This window comes from Pseudorca crassidens, chromosome 9, assembly GCF_039906515.1.
Source record: "Pseudorca crassidens isolate mPseCra1 chromosome 9, mPseCra1.hap1, whole genome shotgun sequence".
Classification (NCBI taxonomy): Eukaryota; Metazoa; Chordata; class Mammalia; order Artiodactyla; family Delphinidae; genus Pseudorca; species Pseudorca crassidens.
In genome coordinates, this window is record NC_090304.1 from 45,935,346 (window position 1) to 45,948,352 (window position 13,007).

The 13,007-nt window shown below is 55.8% G+C and overlaps 2 long non-coding RNA genes across 6 annotated transcripts in view; one reads left to right on the forward strand and one right to left on the reverse strand.

The window, feature by feature from the left end:
• LOC137230473 (uncharacterized) overlaps window positions 1-10,257 on the reverse strand; it is a 70,195-nt gene extending 59,938 nt beyond the window's left edge. For 3 of the 5 annotated variants that reach the window (XR_010946150.1, XR_010946151.1, XR_010946147.1), the window contains exon 1: window positions 8,769-9,091. This is a non-coding gene — a long non-coding RNA (uncharacterized lncRNA). Of the gene's footprint in view, window positions 1-8,768; window positions 9,092-10,108 lie in introns of those variants that run through there. The other 2 variants (XR_010946149.1, XR_010946148.1) reach the window with 1 other exon arrangement.
• Window positions 3,300-6,739, forward strand: LOC137230472 (uncharacterized). Its single transcript, XR_010946146.1, has 3 exons — window positions 3,300-3,561; window positions 5,727-6,131; window positions 6,517-6,739. It is a non-coding gene; the product is annotated as an uncharacterized lncRNA (long non-coding RNA).
• Window positions 10,258-13,007: the final 2,750 nt, after the last annotated feature.

Genomic DNA, 13,007 nt, shown 5'->3' on the forward strand with positions numbered 1-13,007 from the left:
GGGCTGGGCACTGTTCTGCTCCTGAGGCATCTGCAGATGTGTAAGACACAGCACAGGCCCAAAGAGCTCACAAGTGAAAGAAGGGACAGACCATCTCTGATGTGCAGAATAATGTCGTCCCTGCACCGCCCCCAAAGATGTCTGTGTCCGCATCCCCAGAGCTTGTGAAGATGCTACCTGATGTGGCAAAGAAGAATTAAGGTTGCAGATGGAATTAAGGCTATTAATCAGCTGACCTCGAGAGACTACCCCGGATGGGCCCAATGTCATCACAAGGGTCCTTATAAGCAGAAGAGGGAGGCAGAAGCAAGCGTCAGAGTGATGTGATAAGAGAGAGACTCAGTCAGCCACCGCTGACTTTGAAGACAGAAGGGGCCATGAGCGAAGGAATGTGGGCAGCCTCTGGAAGCCGGGAGAAACTCCACAAAGGAATACGGCCCTGCTGACACTTTCATTTTAGCCCAGTGAGACCCATTTTGGACTTCTGACCTCCAGAACTGTAACATAATAAATCTGCCGTTTTAAGCCACTAAGTCTGTAGTAATTTGTTACAGCAGCAACAGAAAACTAATACAGCATCATACAGATGAACTGCCGTGATACACGAAATTACAGAGGTGTGTGTAGGGCACCGGGGCCCTGGGCAGGGATGCTGCATGGGGGATGGCCCAGGGAGAGGCAGGAGGGAGGCAGAGGGTGGAGGTGTTACGGAGGGTATGGGCTCGAGGGTCTGGGCTGGGTTGGGAAGGAGCTGCTGCAAGGCCCTGAGGGGGACACTCACACACACGCAAACAGAGTCCTGACACACAGGCAACAGACAAGCGCTACGTGTTCACGCACGTACACTTGCACGTGTACACACCCCAGTGACGTAGGCACTTATACATGCAGACGCTGTCGGACACGGGCCCACCCATTGCCTCTGACAACATCCAAATTTCCTGGGGGCAGCTCAGTTTAGCAGGTGGGGCTGGGGGTCCCTGCCATGACCCCATCACTTGAGCCTCACCAAAGGGAGGTGACCAGAAGTTATGTCTCTGCCCAGGGCCTTGGTATGGGAGGTGCCACGCTCAGCCCTAATAAGGGGCACACGTTCCCCCAAACCTCTGACTGTAGGAGGGAACCTACTACGAATGGGCCCATCACCCCAAACTATGGCGTGTCCATCTTTTCAGGCATTTGTCCATCATTCTTGCTTGCTGTGTGCTGATGCCTGTTCTGGCTATGCTGGACCCCAAGTGAAATAAGCCATTATCCAGACACACAAGGTTTGGTATCTAGTGTAATCAAAGCTGTGACGGGGCCTGTGGAAAGATGGGAGGAGATCCTAGTCCAGTTCTGAGGATCACAGAAGACTTCCCTGAGTGACTGACATTTATGCTGAATTCACGGATGCAAAGGTGCACGGAGGAGGGCAGCGAAGGCAGTTAAACCAGGTTGTGATGCGGTGTAAAAAGATCTCCCTAGTGAAGAACACACAGGGGAGAGTGAGAAGGGAGGGCAGCTCGCGGCCGCTGTGCTTGTTCAAATTTGAGAAGGCAGAGCGGCTGGATAGATGTGGAAGCCTCGGAGACAGGCCTGAGCTGGCATCTGTAGGACCTGGGGCCTGACTGGTGGGTGGATGCCTGGGACACCTGAAAATGTCCCCAGCCTCAGAGGCAACTGCCGGGAGACAGGGAGGGATGGCCAGGTGGAGCACGGATGCCCGGGCCCCGCCTCCCCAGGAGGCCACTGGCTGCTTGGGGGGAGCAGGGGGCACCCGTGGAGCGAGGGCACGGGCAGCCTTTCTGGGCTCTGGGAGGGGTTCTGTCCCACAGTGTCAGGCAGGAGACCTGCCCAAGTCACAGAGCCACCGTACCACTTGATGGACAGAGAGAAATGGAGTAGCCCCTCCCTGCTTTGCAGCTGAGGGGCCAGTAGTTTAGAAAGGTTAACTGACTGGCCCAAGGTCCCACGGTAGCATCTGACAGAGCCAGGTCTGCACCCAGGCTTGTGTGACTGCATCCCCGGCTCGTCCTCCCCGGCATCGTACTTCAACCGGGCCAGGGACCCATGACCTCTGCCTCCCCCTGGGCCTGGCCAGGCCACTTAGAGGCCACTCAAGGCCAGGACTCCACAGCCTCAGCCTCCTAGGGCTGGACCAGGACGAGAGTTCCATCTGTGCGTGGAATGAGCTGGGGTCCTCCACTGGGAGGACACACGGGCCCTCAGCTGACTCACAGTTCACACGCACGCCCTCCCCACATGGGCTGCCCACCCCACAGCTAGACCACCTGGGAAGCACGCATCCCGGGCTGGAAGTGAGGGTTCCTGCCTCCCTCCAAGAGGGGCACAGACCTAGCCCGCTTGTCCCCCACTGTCACACAGCTCAGCAGAGCTGGGCCTTCCAGGAAATGCAGCCCTGGCCAGAAGAAACAGAGTTTGGGGCTTAGAACCAGGATGCTTGTGTGATCCTGTGAGACCTGGTCCTGTCTGAGCCTCTGTCTCCTCATCTGAAATGTAAGGTTGGGCTCCTTTGTCCTAAAGCTCCAGCAGCTGTGATGGATTTTTGCTCTGCTGTACAGCCCCTGGCCCCCCTCCAGCCAAAGGGTTGGACGGCAGAGGCCTGGTCCCTGCAGAGGGCCCCCAACTCCGGCCTCAGCACGTCCACCTCCTCACTCCCCACAGGTCCCCTGAGGTCCGGCGTGGCCCCAGCCAGAGGAATGTGAGCCATTCCCGGCATCTCCTCCCCTGTGGCCAGCCGGAGAGGGGCTGGGGCCTCTGGGCCACTCTGACAGGAAATTAGCTGGGCCTGGCCTTCCCCACTACCAGCTGCTCCTTTGACCCTGACCCTGTGTTTTCCGAAACCTGATACTGCAAATTTCACAGCCTTTTCTAGGTTCCTGAGGAGGCCTGGCTGAGCTCCGTGTCTAACGGGCCTCCAGCCTACAAGCAGCCTGCCCTCCTGCCCTGGAGACTCCAGCTCCTGCTGTGACCCTAAGCCGGCCCTACCCTCTCCAGGCGAGTCATCTCCCATCTGTGTGTGTGAGAGCTTCTCTGACTGTCCTGAGTAACAGGCCCTCTGCCCCCGTGAACCACAGCAGTGACACAGGTGGGGAACGCGGGGAGGGGGAGGGCTCTCTGGAAAGAGGAATGGTCCTCAGCCTCTTGCCAGGGACTTGCTTTTTAACTTTGCTCTTTTGTAGAAGGATTCTGAAAGAAAACCAATAAAATGCACCGAAGCCATCAAAAAACAAAAGAGCAGAATCCGTGCGCAAAGCAGCTGCAACATGGAAAAAGGGCCAGAGACACGTAAGAGAGGATGTGGGAAGACCACTTAGGAGGCCGTTGTGGTCCAGGGAAGAAGGACAGTGGTTTGGATTCAGATGGGGCAGTGACGATGCAAAGTGCTGCACACAGTCCAAAGCGACTGAGGCAATAAGATGGGGCGAGATGTGCTCATCTGGCCACAGAGGCCCAGGGGGAGAGGTGTGTCAAAGGCCTCCAAGTTTCTGAGGGGCACGGCTGGCTGGTGCCTCTCACTGGGCGCTGGCCAGGGCTGCCGCCAGACGGGACAGGACGGTAAGTTTGGCCCCGGGCCTGTGGAGGCTGCCGTGCCTTTGGGATGGCCTCGTAGCCAGGAAGGGGCTGGAGGCGCACATCTGGGGGACAGAAAAGTAGGGACGGTCATCCAAGCCGAGGGCTAGAGCTCAGAGGAAGAGGGAAGAGACGCAGCCTGTGGCTGCAGGGCACTGGGCGGAGGGCGGACCTGGCAGGAGGGGTGCCAGGGGTGCGGAGAGAAGCAGGGGAAGGCGGTGCCACACACGGAACGGAGAAGAGCGGTGGGAGAAGCCAGGAGTGCTCGGAGGGCTGGAGGGCTGGGGTGCTGCGGAGCCGGGGAGGGGCTGAGCGCTTGGCGTCCTGGAAGAAGCCAGCGACTTGACAGGGGCGTCTGAGTGGAGGGCGGAGGGCAGAAGCCAGACTCTGGTGGGCGGGCAGGTACATGAGAGGGGAGAAACGGAGACAGGCGAACGAGCAGCTCTCTGGAGGACGTTTACCGGGAATGGGAGGCAGCAGCTGGAGGGGACACGGGGTCAGAGGGGCTGCCTGTTCGCTTTTTAAGGCGAGGGAGACCTGAGCATGTTTCTATGTTGCTCAGGAGGATCCCGCTGAGATGCGCGGTTAGCAAACCTGAGAAAGCAGGGGTGACAAACAGAAGGATGGTTTGGGTCAGCAGGGGGCTCGCCTGGGCCGCTCTGCTTGTCTGCAGCTGGGCTGCGGGGGGCACGACCCACAGCCTCCAGCCCGGGGCGTCCTCACTGCCCGCCCAGCCGCACTGCGCCCCAGGGCCGCCGGGAGCAGCCCCAAGAGCCATCCTGGCCGGTTCTGGCCTGACAAGAACACCTTCTCTGGGATGCTGAGGTTAAGGAACACTGGAGTGGCTTCCAGCACTTCTGAGGGCAGCTCCCGAGGTACAGGGGGCATGCAGGGGTTCAGGGAAGGGAGGTCTCTGCCCCGTGCACTGGGCTGGCCAGGGCACTGCCCCTGATTGCTCCATGTGTCCGCCCCCCAGCCTTCGCTGGCCAAATGCACGCACCTTATGGACTCCATTTAACCCTAGCTGTGGAAGGCAGGGATTGGAGGCAGCCAGCCAGACGGTGCTGGGCGGTGGCAAGGGTGCTACATCTCCAGGGGAAGAGCCATGGGCTCCCAGGCCTACCATGGACAAAGGCCTGTTGCCAGTGACAGGATGCCTGGACACCTGCTGGATGCTATCCCTATCCCTCCAGCTGGCCTGGCAATGCCACCTTGGCTGTTGTCTTGTAGGACAATCCCAGGCACCCCAGAGGGCAGTGGTCCTCAGAGCATGGTCCCTGGCTCCTGACCCAGGAGCTTCCAGCATCCCCTGGAAACTGGTTAGAAATGCAAACTCTCAGGCCCTACCATGGATCTACTGAATCAAAACCTCTGGGGGCTGGATCCAGCAGCCTGTGTTTCACAAGCCTGCCAGATGATTCTGAAGCACCACTGCCACAAGGGATCAAGCCATCTCTCTCTCCATTCACTGTCCATCCATTAACCTAAAATTCACACACCCATCAATCTAGAGTCATCGTCTACCTGTCATTTCTCTATCCAATTTACTCATCCGGCCAGCTACCTATCATCCCTTTTAACATTCTGTCCAGCCGCCTCTGCCCATCTGTCTGGCCCAGTCTGACCTGATGGCTCACTGGCCTAAATAAAGATTCCTTTATTAATATGACATACACACCTGGTTATCAAGTCACTATTCTCACAGCCCATTTATACTAGAAAAGAGCATTTGCAGCTCTAGTACCTCCCCTTGCTGAGGAAGATGGACACAAACATTTCTTTCTGCATAAATCTTGAGGGTTATATCATATGTATTAAGTGAAATCAGTTCTACTTCCTGAACCCTGATTAGACCACAGCCTGGTTCTTGGGATTCCTCAACTAAGGCAACTGTGTTTCTATGTGCACTATATATATACATATATTCGTGTTTGTGGGATATATGTGTGTGTGTACACACACAAATACACAACTTGAGTAGCTTGGCAAAAATGTCTGCCCAAAGAGGTTGTCTGTGTTCGAGGTGACAGACTTAGCCAATCACATGGTGCCTTCCCCGGAGAGGGTGAATGTTAGATATTACTGAAAAGTCAGGTCCCTTCATGCTGCAGACTCCATCCTGAGCGACAATAAGCTTTTGTTCCATTAAGTTTCCTGTTAACTGAAGTTTTCCATCAAGCCTGCTGCTCGCCTCTGCTTTGGAGGAGTGGGACCCAGAGCAATGGTACAGCTCAGGAGCTGCGGGGACCTCGGGCACCCGCCACGTCCCCGTGTCATTACCCGAGACAAGGGTGGCGGGGGCCACACTGCAGTTCCTCCTCGTCCAGGCTGATCTGCATGACCACCTCCCCGGAAGCAGAGCCTGCAAACACCGGGCGGGACTGAGAACCAGGAACTGCTGTGTCCACCAAACCTTCACTCCAGCCTCGTCCTTCCTGAGCCATCAGCAGCTCTAGGTGACGTTCACTCCCTCCAGCTTCAGACATTTTCTTCGCCCCCTCATCTGCTGCTCTCCCTCCGGCCCCACTGGACGCTCCATCCAGGTCTCTGTGGAGGTTGGTCTTCCCCTAAACCTCGAACACTGGCGTGGCCAAGAGGTCATGCCTCAAACCCTTTGCCTGTCTGCACTCTCCTTAGATGAGCTCATCGTCCCCTGGCTTTAAATGCCATCTACATGGCACAAGCCCCTCATCGGGGACCCCAATTTAGAGCTCCTTCCTGAACCCCAGACTCTTAGATCCAACTGCATCTTAATATCCCCCCTTGAGCATCACTCTGCAATGCAATCTGAACTGTGATGTAACGCCTCTCCCTGCACCGCCTCCTGCCAAAAAGACAACTTACTTCTTCAGAAACAGGAGCTCCATCTTCGTAGTCACCCTGGCCAAAACTTTTAGGGTCATCCTTGACAGAATTTTCCTCTCTCTCTCACACCCACAGCCCATCCATCAGCAAATCCTGGTAACTGCCTTCAAAGCACATCCTGAACTGGACCACCTGTCACCGCCTTTGCCACTGCCGCCCCGGTCCACCTCCTGGATTTCTGCAGGAGCCTCCTAACTGCCTCCGTGCCTCCACCTCTAGCCCCTTCAGTCTGTTCTCAACACAGCAGCCAGATGGCCCTTTGAAAATATAAGAGCCTGTCGCTTCCGTGTTGAACATCCTCCAATGTCTTCCCCTCTTTCTTGGGGTAAAAGTTTAAATTGTAATGATGGCTTGTAAAACCCTTGGTGATCAGTCCCTCTGCTAATCTGACCTCACCTCCTACCTCTGTTCCCCTTGTTCACCCTGCATCAGCCACATGGGCCTCACTGATGCTCCTCAAACATGCAGAGGGGTCCCGCCTCCGGGCCACCGCACTTGCCATTCCTTTTTCCTAGAACACTCTTCTCCCAGATATCGTCAGGGCTCACCCCTCGCTTTGTTCAGATCTCCGCTCAAATACTCCCTGATCAGAGACATTCCCTGCGCATCCCCTGCCCCTCTCCACTCGCCGCCCACCTCCTCGCCCTGCGCTGCTGGCTCCACAGCATGTAACCACCTCGCATGTAACTGCTTAGCGTCTGTCTCTCCCTTTAGAAAGCACACTCAGCAAGGGCAGTAGCTTATTGTTCACAGTCTATTTTTCGGCACATAGAAGCAAGGCTGAGGTGCGAACAGGCACATAACCAGTCACTTGATAAAAACCTGTGGAAGGAAGGAGCAAAGAGTAGCTGAGAGGACGACTGCTGGGCCATGAGGAGGAAAACCAAGCCAGCTGGGAGAGGAGTGAGTGAGGGCACCAAAGAGCAGAAGCGACCAGACCGAGAGCTGCTCAAGACACAAGAAGCCACAGTCCCAACCTTCGTGAGGCCCGGGCGCCAGTGAGGTTTGCAAGGCACCCAGGTCATAATCATCCCCTGCCCCTTTCCTGATGACATGTGGCGGGGGGCGGGTTGTTCCTTGCGACCGAAACAGCCTTGACTTCCAACCAGCCACCCATCCACCCCTACTACTAGCCTCCCAATCACCCAGACATCTCATAGTTCGTCTACAAATCAAACAGTCCATGGGCCCCTCCATCCCTATAAGCATCCGTCAGCCTAACGGCCACGAATCCACCCGTCAGCACATAACCAACGATCTCTTCACACATCAGCCTTTCAAAACACACATGGTAGAGCAGGGCCAGGTTATGAAAGGGTCTTGGGCACCAGGCTAAGGCAATCCAACTTTACTGCTAAATAGGGGGGAGCTATGGAAGCGGAAAGCTATGGAGATTTTGAGCAGAAAAGTTATATAATCAGGTCTGTATTTTAGAAAAATAATGCTGGCAGCAGTGAACAAGATGGACCAGAGGGGGTAGTCTTAAGGCAGGAAGATCAGCTGGGGTAATGCTGCAATATTCTGGATGATGAAATAGGGCAGAGGCATAGCCGCTAGAGAAAGGAAGAGTCAAGCTGCAGACGGGGAACGGCCCTGCAAGAAGGCCTGCCCAGATGGGGGACCATCTAAGAGGCCTTGGTTGGGCACCCACCAGAGGGACCCAGGCACCGTGCTTGCCCCCGCCCTCAAGTGGGGCTGTGCCTCCCACACATTTGGCCCAAGACATCCAGGAGAGGTAGTTCCCAGGATCCCAACCCAGAAGTGGTCCTTTCTGGGCCCATCTGCAGAACCCTCTGCCCTACAGCTCAAGCCGCTGACATTTGAGTACACAGTCACCCACCAGCTCTAGTCTCACACTTCAGTCCTGGTTGTGGAAAGCTGGGGCCTCTTCTCTGTTAATTTTCTCCAACTCCTCCGAGGCTGGGCCTCAGGCCCAGTGAAGTCACGGTCTGGGAGGCAGCCCTGGCTCCCTGCCGGCCCACGGAGGCTATATTTGGAGCAAGACAACTCCCTGCAGACACAGACTCGGGACCCACCCTGCAGCACTGCCCCAACCGATTTTACCGAGTTTACAGGAGTTTCCAAGCAGTGTGGGTGTCACTCACATCTTCACGTGTTTGTTCATTTACTCATTTGTTCACTCATTTATCCATTCCACAAATATTTATTGATCCCCTGGCACGATGCAGCAGGATGCATGGCGGCACGTACACGCATACATATGGGTACCTGCGTCTAAATAGGGAAGGCAGAACGTACTCTCGGTGCCCTCCCTCAGGGTTCAACAGCTCTGGTGACTCAGAATCAGGTGCATGCGCGTCATTCACCTGTGTGCATGTGCGCAGGCACGTGCTCTCTGCTCTCGGAGAGGCGGCTATTACTCAGCCGCATGGCGTCTGCGCATACCTGTGTGGATGTGTCTGTGTGTGCGGGCGGAGCTGAGGCTCCTGCCCCCAGGGGGTGAGGGAAGTAGTGGTGACTGACTCAGCTGCATACGTTGACTGAGCGCCCGCAGGCCAGCTACGACTTTGTGGCCTTGCTCACTTGCCAAGCCAAACAGCCAGTGCTGGGTGCAAATATTCTATACAGAGGAAGAGAAGGTCCTGAGCAGGAGAGACTGAGCAGCCTGGACGCAACCCCATTTGCCCCAGGGTGCCCCACCTGCCCCTCCACCGCAGGTACAGGGCCCCCCATCTGGAGGCTCGGAGGCCATGCCCCCCACTGACTCTCCAGCACCCTCACCCACCGGTCCCAGGTTGGCGCACATCGCGTACCAGTGGCCCAGAGGGGCGGGGCTGCCAGCCCAATCCACTTTCCCACCACACAAAAACCCTTCTGTTTCCACCATGATTGCATCTTTCTCCAACACCAGAGCCCAGTCGTGGCTTAGCAAGCGCGATCGGGAAGCTTTTCTGACCTCTGGGGCTCCAGACCCACTGCATGGGCTGCTGCCCTGCACCCCCATCTCCTCATCTGTGTCCCTCGCCCTATCTATGCCCGCTGTCTCTCCTTATCTGTCCCAGGGTCTATCTTTGTCTCTTCTCCAGGCAGACTGTCTGCAGCGGAGGCTTCACAAAAGCAGAGGTGCTGACAGGGAGGGGGTGTGGGGAGGACACTCCGTGTCCTTTCTTGAGCCTTATTGGGAAAAGCGAAGTTGCTGCTCAGGGCGCAGGCTGGAATTTCGCCCTGGATGACCTTGCTCAGTTTGCTGGGGCCTCCCCGGGGACTGACGGGGTCAGGCCAGGCAGGAAACAGGCCCCTGCCTGTTGGCTGCTCCGCCTCCCTCCTCACCCACTCTCACCCCTAACGGCAGCCTCCAGCCAAGCGCCCCGCACAGGGCCGAGGGCTGCCCCCTTTCCGAGGCGCCTTCAGTAACAGGGCCCCGGGCTGTGTGCCTCGGGGGTCGGGGGAGGGGCGAGGCATGATCAACATGCCTCCGGGCGCCAGCAGGACCCTCCTTAGGCCCCCAAGAGAAAATCCCCAGGGGCTGAGCGGGAACGGGGGGCTCCCACCCTCGCCCCATGTGGCCCCCTGGCCGGCCTGAACCTGCCCACACACGCACGTGCTGGGAATGGCTGGGAGCGGCCCTGGAGTCCGGACACCTGGGTTTTGCCCCAGATCCCTCGTGACCTGTGTCCCCTTGGGCAACTAACTCTCAGAACCTCACCTTCCTCATCGGTAAAACAGGAAAGCAGCGCCAAGTTTCCAGGTTGTTGAGGATAAAATGAGCTGACGGCAGTGCTCGCTCCCGGTGGGGCCCGCGCGGGGCTTCCTCCACCCTGGGCGCCCCCACCCCCCCGCCCCCGCCAGACGCCTGGCCCGAGCCCGCGTGAGCCGCGGAGCAGAGCGCCTGGTCCAGGCGGGACCCGGGTCCGCGGCACACGCCTGCCCCCTGGCGGCTCCGCGGGTCCCCGCGCCCCGCACGAGGGCTTTTCCCCACAAAGCGGGGACCTTTCCCTGCCTCCGGGCCGGGGCCGCTCGAGAACCTGGGCTGCTCGAGGACCTGGTCCGGTGTCTCTGGGTGTGGGATTGTCTTTGCGGGGCGGGTTAGAGCGCAGGATTCTGTTCTCTTTGCATCCCTGTCCATTTTCCACACTGTGTGGGTGTTACCTTGTGATAAGAAAAAATCTTACAACATTACTGCTTTTTTAAAATCACATGGAGCCTGTCCAGCCAAGGGAATTCTGGGTTTTCTAGCGTCTCCATTGGCATGAAGTCTCCCAGGGTTGGCTGGAAGAAAGGAAACTAGGACTTGCGTCATTGGAGTTGATGGTCCACCCTCCGAGTATGCTGGGATTAACTTTCTTTAAGAAGAAAGGGAAACGTGTCCCCAACCTCAGGATAGGGTGGGGTAAAAGCCACCGATGAGAGGAGAGTTGTAGGGTGGGTCAATCAAGCGCTGATGGTGCCCAGGGGGACTGTATTGGGGACATATTTGAGACCAAGGATTTATTTCAGAAAGGGGCTATTAACAAGCCAACATTTACGAGGAGGCTGCCTGCCTTTCCCAAGCACTGGGCTTGCCTTTGGGAGAATTCATCAGAGCTGAAGCACCGGTGGGAGCCGTACCCCACTGGTGCTGAGGGGGAATCAGCAAGAACGCTGGGTGAGGCCCCAGAAGGTACTGTGGAGAACAGCTCTGGCCACCACAGAGAAAAGCTGAAGTGGCCACAAGGAAGACACAAGATCTCTGAGGGGAAAGCAGAGCCTGGGGTCCTTGGGGGTCTCCTGGGAGGCGGCCATCCCAGACCCTTGAGATCCACTTTGCAGCCTGCTGGGGTCCTCCAAGCAGCTGGTGTGACTGGGCAAGTGGGAGCCTGGCTGGGAGGAGCCTTCACTCTAGGCCCTCGCTTATTCACTCACAAGTGACACCTGCCCGTGGAAGTGTAGCCCCCGTGACTGACCTACCTCAGTCACCTGTGGGATTTCCTCAGAGCTTACCAGCCTGCTGGCAAAATCCCCATTAGGGGACCTGCCCCAGCCAAGATGGAAACCCCTCACCACAAGACTCTAAGGAAATGCACTGAGACAACACATCAGCAGGGAGTATGTCTCTGCGAAGTGGAGAAACCTGAGCCGGTTATGTATTCCCTCACCGATAAGGGACAGATGTGCCTCCACGTGTGACACCCTTAGAAGGACACATTCCCTCTGAGAACGCAGACTCTGAACCCAGCTCACCCAAGGTAACTCCGCAAGGTAGAACCATGAGTAGGACCCAGGTCTGCGTCACTCTGGAATCCAGGTTCTTTCCAACTCAGTACTTTTGAAAGCCAAGCACTGACCAGTTAGAATCTCAGGCTGTGAGGGCAGCCACTGTAGAAAGAAGCCATTCACACTGTCCCTTTATCTTACAGCTAATTGTGCTGTTAGGAGAACAGGGCCTTGGGACTTGGGGATGAAATCTACGTTTTTTGGATTCCCTGCATGTCCCTTGTGAACAATATTTCAGGCGCGAATGGCCTCCACATGGGAACAGAAAGCCCCGTCAGCGGCGTGGGGCAGTGCATGGGGGGATGGGGCCTGGGCTCCGGAGGGGCTGCGGGACAGGTGAGCATGGAGGTGACTGCAGTCTCGGCACCCCTGAAACCAGCCTGTGGGCTTACAGTGCATCTTCCCAGGGGAACCAGCCCAGGATGGTCCTGGTTGACCCATAGGAGGGGTAGAGACTTTGAGAGCAGAGGAGAGAAGACATGGAAGATAGGACCCCAGGGAGGCTGCTTTCAGAGACCCACCGTGTGAGAGAGCGGCCAAGACGTTGCAGGAGAAAAACCCAGAGTTCACCTCCTCTCACAAGCACACCAAAATTACAACTATCTGCAGGATAACCATCGGTGAAAAAGACCAGAACCTACCAGAAAAGATCTTCTACAACTAAAGACATAAAAAAATGTTGCCAGAGCTGCTCCAAGTCTTTGCTCAAAACCCATCAACACCCACCTTTAGCAGGAGTGTCCCTGCTCACAGCCTACCAACGCCCCCCATACCCTTTAGCAGGAGTGAACATAAATCTTTAAAGGGTCCAGAGATGAGAAATGAAACTACTCACACAAAAAAGAAAAACCAGCAAAAGTGGATATTTAAGTTTATAATCTAAAAGCTCTCCTTATTTAATCCTACTTTTCCAGAATCTGGTTAAAAAAAAAACAAACCACGGTGTTAACTTATACCATACGTTCAATTTGCTCTATCTTCTGGGCTTCAACAAAGAAACACTGACGGCAAATTTAAAATGTGACTAGCTCCTAATTTACCGCTTCTGTAGAGCTTCTATGTTTTCAACCAATGTTCTCATTCTAGGCTTTTATTCTGTTAAGAATATATTTTAACGATATACTTAGTTGTGTTGTATCTGTCGAGGATTTTATTTTGGTGACATTTCAAAAGATTAGTTTTTAATCAGCCTTCTGGTAAAATCTACATTACTGAATAAGAAAAGCAGATTTTTAATGGCTTAAAAAAGAAGAAAAAAAAACCCAGATAGAACCAGCCGGGGCCAAGATGGCGATGAATCTGACCTCCAACAGACCCCAAGTCTCATTATACATTGATTTTACTACATTAGC